The sequence below is a fragment of the Equus asinus genome, chromosome 12, assembly GCF_041296235.1.
Source record: "Equus asinus isolate D_3611 breed Donkey chromosome 12, EquAss-T2T_v2, whole genome shotgun sequence".
In the NCBI taxonomy this organism is placed as follows: domain Eukaryota; kingdom Metazoa; phylum Chordata; class Mammalia; order Perissodactyla; family Equidae; genus Equus; species Equus asinus.
Window position 1 is genome coordinate 14164799 of NC_091801.1, and position 14005 is coordinate 14178803.

The window sequence follows — 14005 nt, forward strand, 5'->3', positions numbered from 1 at the left end:
AGCTTTGATCAATTCTTATGAAAAAATGATAAAAGTTTTATATTAAATGCCAAAACAATCAGAAAACAATTCAAATATGCAACCTACTCAAACCTTCTCTATACAGTATGAAAACTCTTTCCAAATAAAAAAGTAACTTGCCATCAACGTCTGCTTTTCTAAACCAATAGATCTGCTAAAAACAGTGCAATTTGTCTGAAAGCACAACTTCGTAAGGGTCTTGGCTGACATTAATCAATGTAGCAAAAGTTTAGTTCTTTATATGTAAATAAAGAGCTGTGGGTTACAGCCTCACAACATAAATTAACAGAAAATTTAACTGATTTACTTCTCCCTTCTGCACTCAAATTTTTGGGTCCAACTATTTTAAGAAGTTTTGGGCTAGGGTTAAACATCCCCTAAGTGAGGGTTTTGCTGCCTTCACACGTTCTTCCTCCTTTTTCCCCTTTTCAAGAACATCAGCACACAAGGCTTTCACTGGAACTGAAACTGCTGCTGGGCCAGCAGGTACAATGGAAGCGCAGCGTTTCTAGGAGGGCCGATACTCAACCAGAACACGTTATGATCAGCACTCATGTAGCTTTCTTCACCTGCAAGCTCATTTAACAGCTTTCCAAGAATACGTAAATCAGGTGATCTTAGTGACAAAAACGATACTCCAAACACCTTGAAGTTCTGAAAGGTTTTCAACCATTTGCTAATTAATTAATAAGACGCCTCTTCCGTAGAAAAATAACTGGAATAGTTGCCCAAATTAGCAAAAATCCACAGGAACTCCAAAGAAACAGAGCTAGCTCTGTGGGTCTCCTAAAAATCTCTCTTCTGTCCTTTTCCTTGTGCTTAAAAAAAAAAAAATGTGACTCTCTGTGGTATCTCTGTTGAGTTTATCCATATTGTTAGATTTTTCAATCTGATTCCTATCAAGTATTGTCATGACGTTTGGTAATTCAAGATGGTTCTTTACTCAAGAGATGCAAGAAACAGGTAAAAATATGACATACCAATCAGAAGAAATTCTCTCTTTGAGAATGGAAGGGTTTGGTGAGTGAAAATCAAAAGCAATAATCAATAATACGATATAGTTACTCAGATTTAGCACAAATAAGCTGCTAGATGAACGAATTCTTGGTTATCCAAAAAGTTTTAGTAAGTGTGAGTATAGGTGACAGGTCAGAGTATGGAGAGGGTGGGCTAGGTATGAACATCATCTTATCTGTATCAGATGACCATGAGCAAAGCTTTACCATTCACCTGGCTCCCTGTGCAACCATGATTTACACTCTCTCCTTCTTCTACAAGAGTGTGGTCAAATCAGTGGCCACTTCTCTGTCTGTGATCTACCCAATATGGGACAGATAAGGAAATTTTAGTATGGAAATTTACCTCTCACTTTTGTTTGAAAAGAGTAAAGCATAAGAAATAGAAAGTATCTGTGCGTTGTTCTGCAGTGTAAAGGGTATAGGTATCGCTTCAGCTTCCTGAATCAAGCCCAGATCCCTGAGCCTTCCCCAGTCCGACTTCAACTCACTTCTCCTGCATTTTCTCCAATCACAGTTCTCAGGAGCATCGGATCTGTAGCTGAAGCCCTCTCTGCTCCCAGGCCTGCCCTGTGCCTGGATGGTAGTGTGCCTTTGTTCCTCTCGTCAGTCTCCCTGGGATGCCCGTTTCCCACCAGCTCTGTATGTCCAAACGTACCCATCCTTCAGAGTCCAACTCAAATGCCACTTCCTCATAAAAGATGTCCTGATCCCCCAATGGGATTATCTCTCAAGTATAAATCTCTATAGCAACGTACATGTCCACAAACAGTTGCTGCTGACTATAAAACCAGGTGTGCTCTACCTTTGGTATTGAGTATTTGTGTGTCTTGTTGGATTTCTGGGGGCTTTTCTCTCTTACTTGACTGGAAGCTCCCGGTGGACAAAGGAGGTGACCATTGCCCACATAAATGTGCATTTATTTAGTAAACATATGCACAGCCACTATTGGCTGAATGAATAGAAATAAATTCTTACTGCTGCTTTTAGCATATTCATCACAGGCAGTAAGTCATGCACGTCAGCTACAGAAAGAAGAAGATGTTGCTGGTTCCTCATCCCCTCACTGTGGTTCTGATGTCCCTCCAGGTTTTCCCTGGACAGTGAGGACTCATCCTACGGATTGGAAGCTGAAGTAGACCAGAAGCCATCTAACATTTCTTCCAATCCTGGAATTCTATGATGCTATGAAAATCAAGTTATTGTAAGAGGTTCTGATATTAGGGGCTCCATGAGTATTCTTGAATGGATGAAATCAGTAGACATTATTTGCAGGTATGTTTGCATTATAAGAGGAAGGTATCACTAAAAATGCTGAAATATCTACGAATCCAGTTAACTGGTTGAAATATCAAATTAATTCAGCAGAGTACTGATGGGAGAGGAGGGGAAATAGATTGTTTAAGAGTTTGGCAACAACATACGTCTATAAAGCATCTCATGTGCTTAGGACGTGGTAGAACATAACATGTTTGATTGAATTTCCTCCATGAGGTATTAGTGTGGAGCAGACCTAAGCTCCATGATCTAAGGGAAAATGCTTCATTTAAAAGCATATGCTTACCTAAATTACTTGGTAATTTGTTTTTCTTTCTAATACTCATTATACTTGAAGAAACCAAAGTTGATCTCATTGCCAGAATAATAAAATTTTTACTACTTTTGATATTTCTTATAATGACAAGAAGATAAATAGTAGCACAGTTATCTACGTACAAGAAAGCACATATTTACATACTTTTTCTATGTAAGTGATAATATACAGTAAGGCAGAATTAAAGTTTGCAATTTGATAAAAAAAATTGTAGCTGTTGGTTGGAAGTTGCCTAAATTCCAGCCCTCCCCTCCTGCAACTCTGAGTTTCTGCTTACTCCCGTCAACTTCCACTCCTCAGGAAGTTGCCCACCTTCCCACCAGAGGTTCCATTCCTTCTTTCTTTCTCCTGACCCTAGCCCCACCAGCTACCTCCTCTCTCTGATGTATCTTCAACCTCTCCTCTTTACTATATTTTTCCTGCTTCAGATAAGCAATATCAAGTTTCCCTACTCTTAAAAATAACAACCACCTTCCTTAAACCTATATCCCTCTCTAAGTACTAGCTCATCTACTGCTTCCATCTACAGTCAAACGTCTGGAAATAGATGGAACTTGTTGTCACTTCTTCATCTTCCACTCATTCTCTCAAGCAACTGCCATATGACTTCCACTCACATCACCATGTGGAAATCATCCGTGTCAAGGCCACCAACGACCTGCTAATCACAACTTGATTCAACTCTTTTTGGTCCTGTCTTGACATCTTGTTGACAATTCTTCTTGAATTTTCACATCCCTGGGTTTTATATGCATTAGATTGCTGGTACTCACACTTCTCTGGCCACTGCTCCCACACACTTTTTTACTCACAAGGAGAGAATTATTTTTCCTAGTATAGCACAATATAACATATAATTTAACAAACACTCACAACCCAGAATCAATACCTATTAACATTGTGTGATATTTACTATCAGTCTCTCTTTTCCTTAATTACACCCTTAGGAAAATTATTTGAGTAATATAATCCTATATCCTCCTTTTAAAACATATAAAGGAAATATTGCATTTCAGATAATGCTAAAGCTTCTTTTATTCATTACCCTTATTCAAACCTGTTTCCTTCCTTGCACTTCTCCTTATGAAACCATTATCATGAGATTGGTGTATAACCAGTTTATTTTTAAATTTTTACTTACACACATAGGTTGTCATACGTTATTTGGTTCTGTGTGTGTTTAATAAATTTACATGAATGATACCATACTAAAACTTTCACTTCTTTTGGTTCAACATTATTATTTTAAGGTCAGTCTATGTTGCTATATAAAGACCAAATTCAAACCACTAAATTCTGTTAATACATTATTCACGTGACTGCAGCATTTGATATGATCAATCCTTTAATAACGAGTATTTAGGTTGTTTCTAATTCTCTGCTCTTGGAAAAAAGGCTGGAGTGAGTCTCTTTGCCTGTGTCTCTTCCACACACGAGAGGAATTTTCTCAGGTATACATATTTTGAAGAGGCATTGCTGGGTCTTCTCAAATCTTGCTTCAATTAGATGCACGCCCCATTCCACTTCCAAAGTTATCTTTCTATGAAAAAGAATCTAATAATATGAGTTTCCTGCTTAAAATCTTCAATTGGCTCCTCCTTCACTTCAAAGTAAACTACACCATCCTTGAGGACTTATATAAGGTCCTTCCTTATCTGACTTCTGCTCACCTCTCCAGGCTCATTTCCCACTCCTTTACCTTATACTCTAGTCCTACAGAACTACTTTCAGTATTTCAACATTTCAGAATTACTATTCTGAGTGTGACACCTTGGTCTCTCATTTCTCTGCACTCGCACGTGCTGTGCCCTAACTTTAGAATACCTTCCCCCCACGATCTTTCCCTGCTAACTCCTTCTCATGCTTCAAAACTCAGCGCAGGGCCCGGCCCATGGCTGAGTGGTTAAGTCCGCGTGCTCTGCTTTGGCGGCCCAGGGTTTCGCTGGTTCAGATCCCGGGCTCGGACATGGCATCGCTCACTAGGCCGTGTTGAGGCGGAGTCGCATATACCACAACTAGAAGGACCCACAGCTAAAATATACAGCTATGTACTTGGGGGATTTGGGGAGAAAAAGCAGAAAAAAAAAAGGAGAAAAGAAAGACAAACTCAGCTCAGATACCATCCTCTTTGGGAGACCCACTGTTTCTCTCTTTCTAAGATGATTTAGACATTCAAAATAAACAAAACTTGCCTCTTCCAATAATTAACTGGCAAGATTACTAGTCAGCATCACCTGCCTCTGGGTCCACACATTAAGGTAAAGAACCTACAAGGTTTTCTGCCCCTAACAGGTAGCAGCTCAGGCGCGAATGCCCTGGAATGAACCCCATAGTCAGCATTCCCTTTTCAACAAGAACACTAGGGCTGGGAGCAAAGTGCGTACAACTGCTCTTTGAGGCCAGATTAGAGAGGGTGAGACGCAGTCCACTATTTCAAGAGAACAGAGTTGTACCTTCTTATCTTTCAAATGACCACACTGGGTTCTACCTTTGCTCTCTCTTTTCTCACAAATGCAAGAAAGATTTTTAAAGATGCGACTCAAAAACTCCTATTCTCAGTGAAGCTTCAGTTGCGATTGAAACATGTGTGCCCTGTTTCACACAATCTCCATGAACAAAGGACACAAAAAGTTCACTTGGGCTAAAATGATTTCACAGATTATGGACCTCACTGCATCTCATTTCTGAAAGTGTTTCCTCCTGCAGCTGTGAACTGCAAGGATGGTCAGAACCGATCGATTCCTTCACAGATAAGCACATTTCACACATAGTCAAGAAAAATTATCATTTGAAATATGGGAATCGGAGTATGGGCTTGATCCTCTGTGAAGGTAATGGAGCATACTGCTCCATAAGGATTGCATTTCCAAAGCCTGCAGTGAGGGGGTTCTGACTAAGGGAGGAAAAAGGAAGAAAAGTTTGGTTAATAATCACATGGAGAGAAATTTATGTGTTAAAGAAGTAAATAAGATTCCTTTTATCTTACATATGACTCCTCTCAGTAAGAAACTTGAGTGACTGCTATGCACTGGGCACTGTTTTAGGCACAATCGATACAGAACGAAGGGGCCAGGAGCGGGACAGGACCACAGTCAAGGGGAGGAGACCAAAAACCACGTGGATAATTAAACCAAGTATAATACCTGCTGGGATCCTGCACACAGGGCACCTGCTATGGAATTTGAGAGCATAAAGAAAAGGTTCCCATCTAAGACTTGAGGGACGGAGGCACAAGGCAGGAAAGGGAGGAGGACATGCCATTTAATGTGCAAGGTGTCTTGCAGGGGACAATAAGCTGCTGAGTAAATTAGATTTGTCCCCAGTAGCAGCCCTGTGTGTGCACGGCCCTGTGACAGACACTGTGATCTGGAGTGGAGTTTGGAAACAATGCCCACCACTGTCCACCAGTCCCCCAATGGGCATATCTTCTTGGCCAGGGAGCACACCCTGTGCAAAATGCTGTCCTGGTGACAGCTGCCAGGTATGCACATTCTGGCGCTGGAGTTCAAGGCAGAATCTTCAGTTGAGAATAGAAGTTCCTCTGGGGTTGGCTGACCCATGAGCTCAGGCTTTAGATCGTGACGCCTTAAAGCTCACCAGGAGCTTTCACGTGTCACCTTGGGTATAATCATGCAGAGGTGTAACCACATGTGGGTACTGACCAACCCTGGGACTTATGAGGATATATTTTGCTAGTCTGCAGAGATGAGAGGCTCCTAAACACGCAGATGCCCTTCCCAATGCGTTTCCTGCTTACCTTCCCAGCATCATCTCCTCCCACTCCGTACTACACACAGTGCGCCCTGCCCAAACCCTCACCACATCCCGGAAGTCACTCTGCCTTCCTGACGCCATAACTTACACATTTTGTTCCCTATGCCTGGGCTTTTTTCCCTTTTGCCACTGGAGAAAATCTACATATGTGATCCAAAGTTCAGGTCATTTATCTGAGTCTTCTTTTTTTTTTTTGAGGACGATTAGCTCTGAGCTAACATTTGATACCAATCCTCCTCTTTTTGCTGAGGAAGACTGGCCCTGAGCTAACATCAGTGCCCATCTTCCTCTACTCTTTATATGTGGGATGCCTGCCACAACATGGCTTGCCAAGAGGTGCCATGTCCGTACCCAGGATCCGAACTGGCAAACCCCGGGGCGGCCCAAGCGGAACATGCGCACTTAACCACTGAGCCACCTGGCCGGCCCCTGAGTCTTCTTCAGGGAGAAAGGATCATTTCCTCTTCCGGGCATTCATGACTCTGAATGCATCACTTTGCAACACTGTTTAATATCACTAGTTTTACATGTTGAATCCCACCCCACGCTAAAAGTTCCCTCTCCATTCAAAACCAGTATCTTCTATTTCTCGTCTTTGCAAATGGCGCCTTTACTGGCCCAAGACAATATGAAACACTACCCTCTACCTGATTTCCAGCACCTTGCCAAACCTAATTAATTATATCTCCTAAATGTCTCTTGAATTTATCTCTGTACTAGCCTCACCACTGTCCTAGATTATTTCTTTCCTATACTGTTACTTTTGCTTTTTAACTAAACCTATTTACCTCTGGTCTCCAATCTGCCCTGCCCTACAGGGGAAGCACTGTAGCCAAACGGTTAAGCAAACAAACTCTCCTGCCTGCTGACCTCTGTTCAAATCTCAGCTTTGCTATTTATTGTTTATGCGGCTCAGCAAAAGAAGAAATGCTAGTAGTACTTACCTCTTAGGTTGCTGTGAAAATGAAATGGAATAACACACGCAAAGTGCCTAGAATAGATCTTGGCACAGAATAAGGGTCCCCTGAGTGCCAATAATTTTCATTATTGTTTCTTCCAGCATCTACGCTATCTTTAGAATTACTTTCATGTCTGACTTTTTTGCAAGTCTGATAACATCCCTCCTGTGGAAACAAGGCTTCTGAGACTTTCCATGGTCTTTGGAATTTACTGGGGTTTGTAAGACCCGCCATGATCTGCTCCCAACTCCTCTTCAGCCTTCTCTGCGGTTCAGACGAGGGGAACCACCAGCCTTCCCTAGACAGGCCGCAAGCTCTTCAGTCTCCTTTTCTGGTGAGTTATTTCCAAAAGGGTACTTCTTCTTTATCCACCTGGCCGTTTCCAACTCATTCTTCCAGTCAGTTCATAGGCCAAGTTCACTATCTGAGGGGCCCAAAAAAACAACCTAACAAACAAACTAGTTTTCAAACATGCTAATTAATATTTTATATTTGTATTTACAATTATATATAGCATTATATGTAGGTTATACAATATGACAGTTATTTAGGACTTTTCTTTTTTTCCATTGTTGCCAACATTCGGCCGGGGTTCTTCTGAACTGACCAACAAATAGCTGTCTGATCTTTGCATTCCCCAACTAAAAACGTCTTTTGGCTTTGAACATTTAGAATATCTTTGTTGAATGACAGATATCCAGAGCTATCCACCAAGATTATTCATATTTCAAAAGCATTTTATAATTTCAGTAGATTTGGATCAAGAAGGGATTAAAGACATTTGGGTCTGTGAGACTTTCAATGATTAATGTTAATTCAACACATACTTAACTCTCCTTTTATCCTACCCCTGGAAGCATTAAAAATAACAGAGGAAAAAATCTCTGTCTTTAAGTTGTCAAGGTTGACGAGGAAGCAGGCACATTAATAAGAGATTCAAAGGAATGATAAATGCTCTCAATAGAACATAGGGTAATATGGGGAGAGAGGGAAAAATTTAGCTCTGCCTAGAGGTGAAGGTGAAACCAAGGTAGACTGAGGGAGGATAAGTGGGACTTTCCATGTACATCAGTTGAAGGAAGGACTCAAAGGCAGAGCATAGGCATGAGGCATGGAAACCACGGACTCTCGCACAACAGGAGGGTAGGAATGGCTCAGAGATGGGAATAGATATGGGAGAGTGACAGGAAATAATTTTGGAGAAGCATGTGGAAGCCAGAGAGTGAAGGGTCTTGCATGCTGTGTTCAACAATCTAAACTTTATCATGTAGGCAATGGTATTGCATTGAGAGGTTCTAAGATAATATTTGGCATGATCATATTTACGTTTTCAAAGGAATAACTTGATGCTGATGGGGTTAGGTGCTAGAAGTGATACTGTCTGAAGGCAAGGGGATCAATCAGCAGGTTACTGTCATAGTCCAGGCAAGAAGAGAGATGGTGACGCTATTACATATTAGCATGGGCTTAATAGGAAATAATAAAATCATTTCACAATAGGAAAGACTCCCCTCTTTGTAGAGTGGTGTGTGACCACATCTGTAGGTCTAAGGGAAACGGTCATATGAATTCTCATGGGTATTCTAGCATGTTCTATGTATTTCTAGTATATTCTATATATTTCTACAATTAACTGTTCCTGGGGCAATTAAGTCTGAAATTAGATTGAAATATTAGATATCCTTATTTTCTGTTCCAATATTGTCTTAAAAGTATAGGGTTCAGGTTTCTGGATCAGGCACAGAGAGATCCCTGGCATAAATGGACAGTCTCAACTTCTAAGATTCTGATAATGGAAGAGGATTCTAGAGAGGCAGCTGCCTCAGTATGAGCTTGCATTAGCCGTAGAGGCAAAGTAGTGGAATGAGAAGGGAAAGACTCAGATGCTTTCTTGGATGGAATAGACTAGGCAGGAGTTACGACCATCGCCTTGGGACTTGTGCATGAGCGTGGGCTTACTAGTAAATTCTTTGAATCTGTTAGGTCGAGCTGACCTTACTTGAAAGGCAATGCTGTGCTGAGTGGAAACATATTCAGACAGAACCTTGATGGTACTGAAATAAACCCTGGTGGGGTTCAGGCAGGGTGATGTGTCTCTCCAACAGAAGTCCTCAAGCTTAACTCTCCTCCTTAGCCCTCTGGAACACATAAACAACACCCCAAGTGTACTGAAGTCAGACCACCTTGCCCGAACTAAGAAAACTTCTGAAGACTCATCAGCTAAGTAATCAATCAATTTTCCTTGATTATTTCAATCCTGGGCCCCATCTCTTCTTTTTATACATGTCTGCCATTAATCTTGGGCATTATTTTCCTAAATAAGCAAGCTTTCTTCCCATGTCTAATCTCTTTGTTGGTTCTCTTAGTATAACAGTTCCTAAGACACATAGTATGGCCTATCCATATTTAAAAAAGCATGGCTGATACCAAAGCTTGTTTATGTCCATGAGACTAGTCAATGTCCCTGAGACTAGTCAATAGTAACATAAGTGTATAGAAAAACAAATCTTGCTCATTTTTGAACCTTGGAGAAAAATTATACCCTAAAAAACATGTATCCACTGTTTTTTTTCTTTTTTGCGTGGTCTTCTGGGAGGAGCATCTACTTCACTCAGAGGATTCGTGCACAGGCTCACGCTCCTTGATGGAGAAAGCAAACTCTGGAGCCTGGTGGGAGAGGGAAAGAGGCCCTGAGCACCAGGGGAGGGAAAAGAGAGGCGGAAGGGAAAAGAAAGCCTGCAATGAAGTCATGAAAATCTCCATTTATAGAGACGCTCTACTTGAGTGTTTTGTTCAACATCATCTGTGAGAAGGAATATGAGTTTTTCCTCAAGGCCCGCTCTCACGTCAGAAGATACACTAAAACAGTTCCCTTAGTGAATGATTTATCTGGATTCATCTGATAGGGACCGAGTCATTCAAAAGAAACTATGACAGTGGAAGAGAGTGAGCTTAAAATTTCATTATAAAGCCCTGATCATCCCACAGGTGGGGCTCATGGAAATTAGATCAGTGGAGAAAAAATAAAGACGTAGCATTTCATTGCACAGCTGAGCACAGTGTGTGAGGAAGTCTGCACTCCTGTTACACCTATAAGCACAGGCCCTGCACCCAGGAGATCCAAGCCAGGTCACACCACAGCAGGCCTGGCCCTCAGCGCTGGGATCCACCTGCTGACTTGAACCTGGGGCCCAGCTTGCCCTGGGTGGAACACTAGGCATCTTCCTGCACTTTGGGTTCAGCATCCTTTCCTGCTTCCAAGCTTTTGCATCAGTCTGGCTTTCCTTTCATGCTCACTCCTCACCAGCACTGAAGACCTGCTCTGAACCCCTCGACTTCCCCCCTGCCTGCTTCCTAAGAGTGCCTTCTCCATAAGGACTGACCGTCCTCCTCATCTTCTCAGATGATGCCTAAGATATCTGCTTTTACCAGACAACAAAGAGGCTGTCTTTGACCTAACAAAATATTGCTGCTTTCCGGACAACCCCCGCCACCTTGTGGCACCCCAGGCAGGATAAACATTAACTGTGGCCTCTTGAATGCTCTAACTTACCTTACTGACTTCCTGCGGGCCAATATACCTTCATATTAGTTCAAATTAGCCATGGACCCATCTCGTTCCAATTTATTCCTGCTGAGTGCACCACTGGGCCCACTGCTGGGGGCTACGACTACTAGATAGAAAAGCAAATACTAATCGAAGAGTCTAGATTAAATTAGGATCATATAAATTAAGATTTAAGGGGAAAGGTGCTAGATTGTATTTGGGTATTTATTTCTTTATAAGCCCAAAATGTTAATTTGCTTTATTATTCAAGAACTTTTTTTTTTTTTGCTGGCAAAGATTCACACTGAGCTAACATCTGTGCCAATCTTCCTCTCTTTTTTTTTTTCCTTCCCAAAGCCCCAGTACAAAGTTGTCTATTCTAGTTGTAAGTCCTTCTAGTTCTTCTATGTGAGCTGCCACCATAGCATGGCTACTTACAGCTGAGTGGTGTGGTTCTGCACCCAGAAACCAGGCCTGGGCCACCAAAGCAGAGCAGGCTGAACTTTAATGACTGGCCATCAGGGCTGGCTCTCAAGAACTATTTTGATTTACACAAATCTATGGCTAGTGAGCTTGATCAGAATAGCAGTTTATAACCATTCATAAATCACAATCATTAATGAATTGTGTTGCAAGCGATTTATTGGTAAAAATATGGTTCTGGAGTTTAGAAATTGCTTTTTGTAAGTAATTTGAGGAGCTTCAAGTTTATTTTGACAATAAGACCTTTTCATGTGTACTCTGACATACTTGTTTGGATGGAATAGAAAGGGGAAGAATTATAACTCTTGCATTAGAACTTGTGCATGGGTATAGACAGGCTGGTCGTAAAATCAGTGCTCTTGAGTGGCTTGTGGGAAAACGCCGAGGACTGACAGTTTGGAACATGCTGGCAAAAGACCTCCACTTGCTTGTGATGCTTTGATGAATGCCACTGAAGCAATAACAAAGACCCACCTACTATGAAATGGCTTTCACGTAGGCAGACTTCCAGAGCTTTAATTACCATGATGCTGTAGTAGATACCGCTGATCGATTATTAGGAGAAATTATTATTTGAAAATTCTACCATCATGTGCAAGAAAAGCCAAAAAGGTGTCACGGCATTCTCATCATGCTAATCCCTGTAAGAGCTTTATTAGATGATATTCTTTCTTTACTATCAAATTCCACTGGCGGTCTCTAGAGGACATCTTCCCAATAATTTTGTCATGGAGTAGTTCTTTCCTATCCAAAACAGTTAGCTCACTGATTTTAAACATTAACTACAGTTCATCTTGTACTGGGCTGGATGTCTACGAGAGGTTAAGTAACTTGTTGATGACGGTTCTGCTGGGAAGTAATGGTGAAACTAAACATGGAAGCAGTTCAGTCTGACGTCAAGCCTGAACCCATCAACTTACCTGCCTTTCCTACAGCCCTGTGATCTCCACTGACGTTGGGAGAGGCTCTGCCTGTAGAAGCTGCTCTCATCCTGGGAGTAAGGGATTGACGTCATGCCAGCTCCACCTCAACCTCGTAACTCTGCATGTGCTGCAGACATTTTCCTGGAAGGGTGAACATCAACCAGTGTGATGACTCTTGCTTGCTTAAAGGAGCTCTGAAATGATGGTGGCATCCTGGGCTTGACCTACATAGGAGGCCCCACAGGGCCAAACATTCCTCAGATGGAGATTATTGTGGTGGCTACATTGCAACTCCCAAGGAAATGTGGGTGCACAGAAATCCAACATTCACTTAAATATCTATTTGCTTATTGTCGGTCTCCCTCACTAGAATGTGAGCCCCATCAACATAGATGCTTTGTTTTGTTCACTGCTGTGTCCCAGGCACAGAGAACAGTGCCTTTCAATGAGAAGATACTCAGTCGATAATCTCAAAGAGTGAAACTTTGGCTTCCCTTGAGGGAAGGGGAACTTGATTCAAGTTCTTTAAGTTAAAATTGCAGAGAGAGCCTTTCCGCCACTTCAAATTATACCACCCAGGGCAGAGTGGGCCACCTTCACCAGGAGTCCGAGTGGAGATGTGGGTTGGTGTCCAGACTGAGAACCAGGAGATGGGGCAGGCGTGGGGCAGCAGCAGCGAGGAGCAGAGCTGAGGTGGCGAGTCAGAGCCAGGAGGGGCAGGCAGGGCTGGGAGGAGACCTGAGGTCACAGAAAGCCCCGACAACCCTGATAGTGCCACACTCTGAGTCCCTGGAGGGAAGGAAAAGTTCACAGATTACCGCTGGATTTCACCTCATTCTCTGGGTGTGAACAGAAGGAAAGAGGTTACTACAGAACTTAGCAATGAACTATGAGAGTAACACGTAGAGAGTCTGCAGTACTTGTCAGGCCCTGCTCAAAGCACTTCACACGGACTGACTCAATCCTCACACAATAACTGATTTAGAGAGAGGTGAGTCACCAAGGTCGGCCCAGGAGGGGCACAGCCTGGATTTGAATCTGGACCGACTGGCTCCAGGGCTGCTGCTCTTAATGATGAGGTCTCAGGACGGCGATGGCAGCCGTCCATAGAGTCCTAGGAGGGTGCCCAGATCCGATAAAGATGCTGATGGTAATTCAGACCAATGCTGTCTCAGGAAAGGGTGGTGGTTGAAAAAACAAGGATTTTACACACATAGTGAAAATGAGGTTTTCCTCAAGTTCTCACACAAAGTCTCAGGGCCATGACTGCCCTTGTAGGGTTTCTTCCCTTTTGGGAATAAGATACACAGAAGCAGTTACCTAGGACGATTGGGACAGTTGCTTAGGTCAGGAGCATGCCTTCATTGAACACACAAGCCCCCAAGGCATAACTGGCGCCATTCTAGCACAGGGGACCCCCAGGGGAACAACACGGTCCAGCCCCCAAGCACTTCTGGGGCAGGGGGCAGTCCTGCACCTCATACATGCTGACTCAAGGCAACAGAAAAGTGGCGTGTTCCCAAAGATGTCAGCCCGTTCCTAAGAGGCTCCCGCAGCAGCGAAAATAGAAAAAAGTGTTAAATCAGAAACAAAAGAGTTTTCACCTAAATCTGCCCGAAGGGCTTTTTATTACACCAAATATATACAAGACCACACACACACACTGACACTCACACCCCCTCAACTAC

At 42.6% G+C, this 14005-nt stretch overlaps 1 long non-coding RNA gene across 23 annotated transcripts in view; it reads right to left on the bottom strand.

Moving 5' to 3' along the window:
- LOC106839199 (uncharacterized) overlaps positions 1–14005 on the bottom strand; it is a 120729-nt gene that overhangs the window by 21394 nt on the left and 85330 nt on the right. For 18 of the 23 annotated variants that reach the window (XR_011493151.1, XR_011493154.1, XR_011493144.1 and 15 more), the window contains one exon: positions 12315–13106. The exons of the other annotated variants lie outside the window; for them this stretch is intronic. This is a non-coding gene — a long non-coding RNA (uncharacterized lncRNA). The remainder of the gene's footprint in view (positions 1–12314; positions 13107–14005) is intronic. 23 annotated transcript variants of the gene reach the window in all.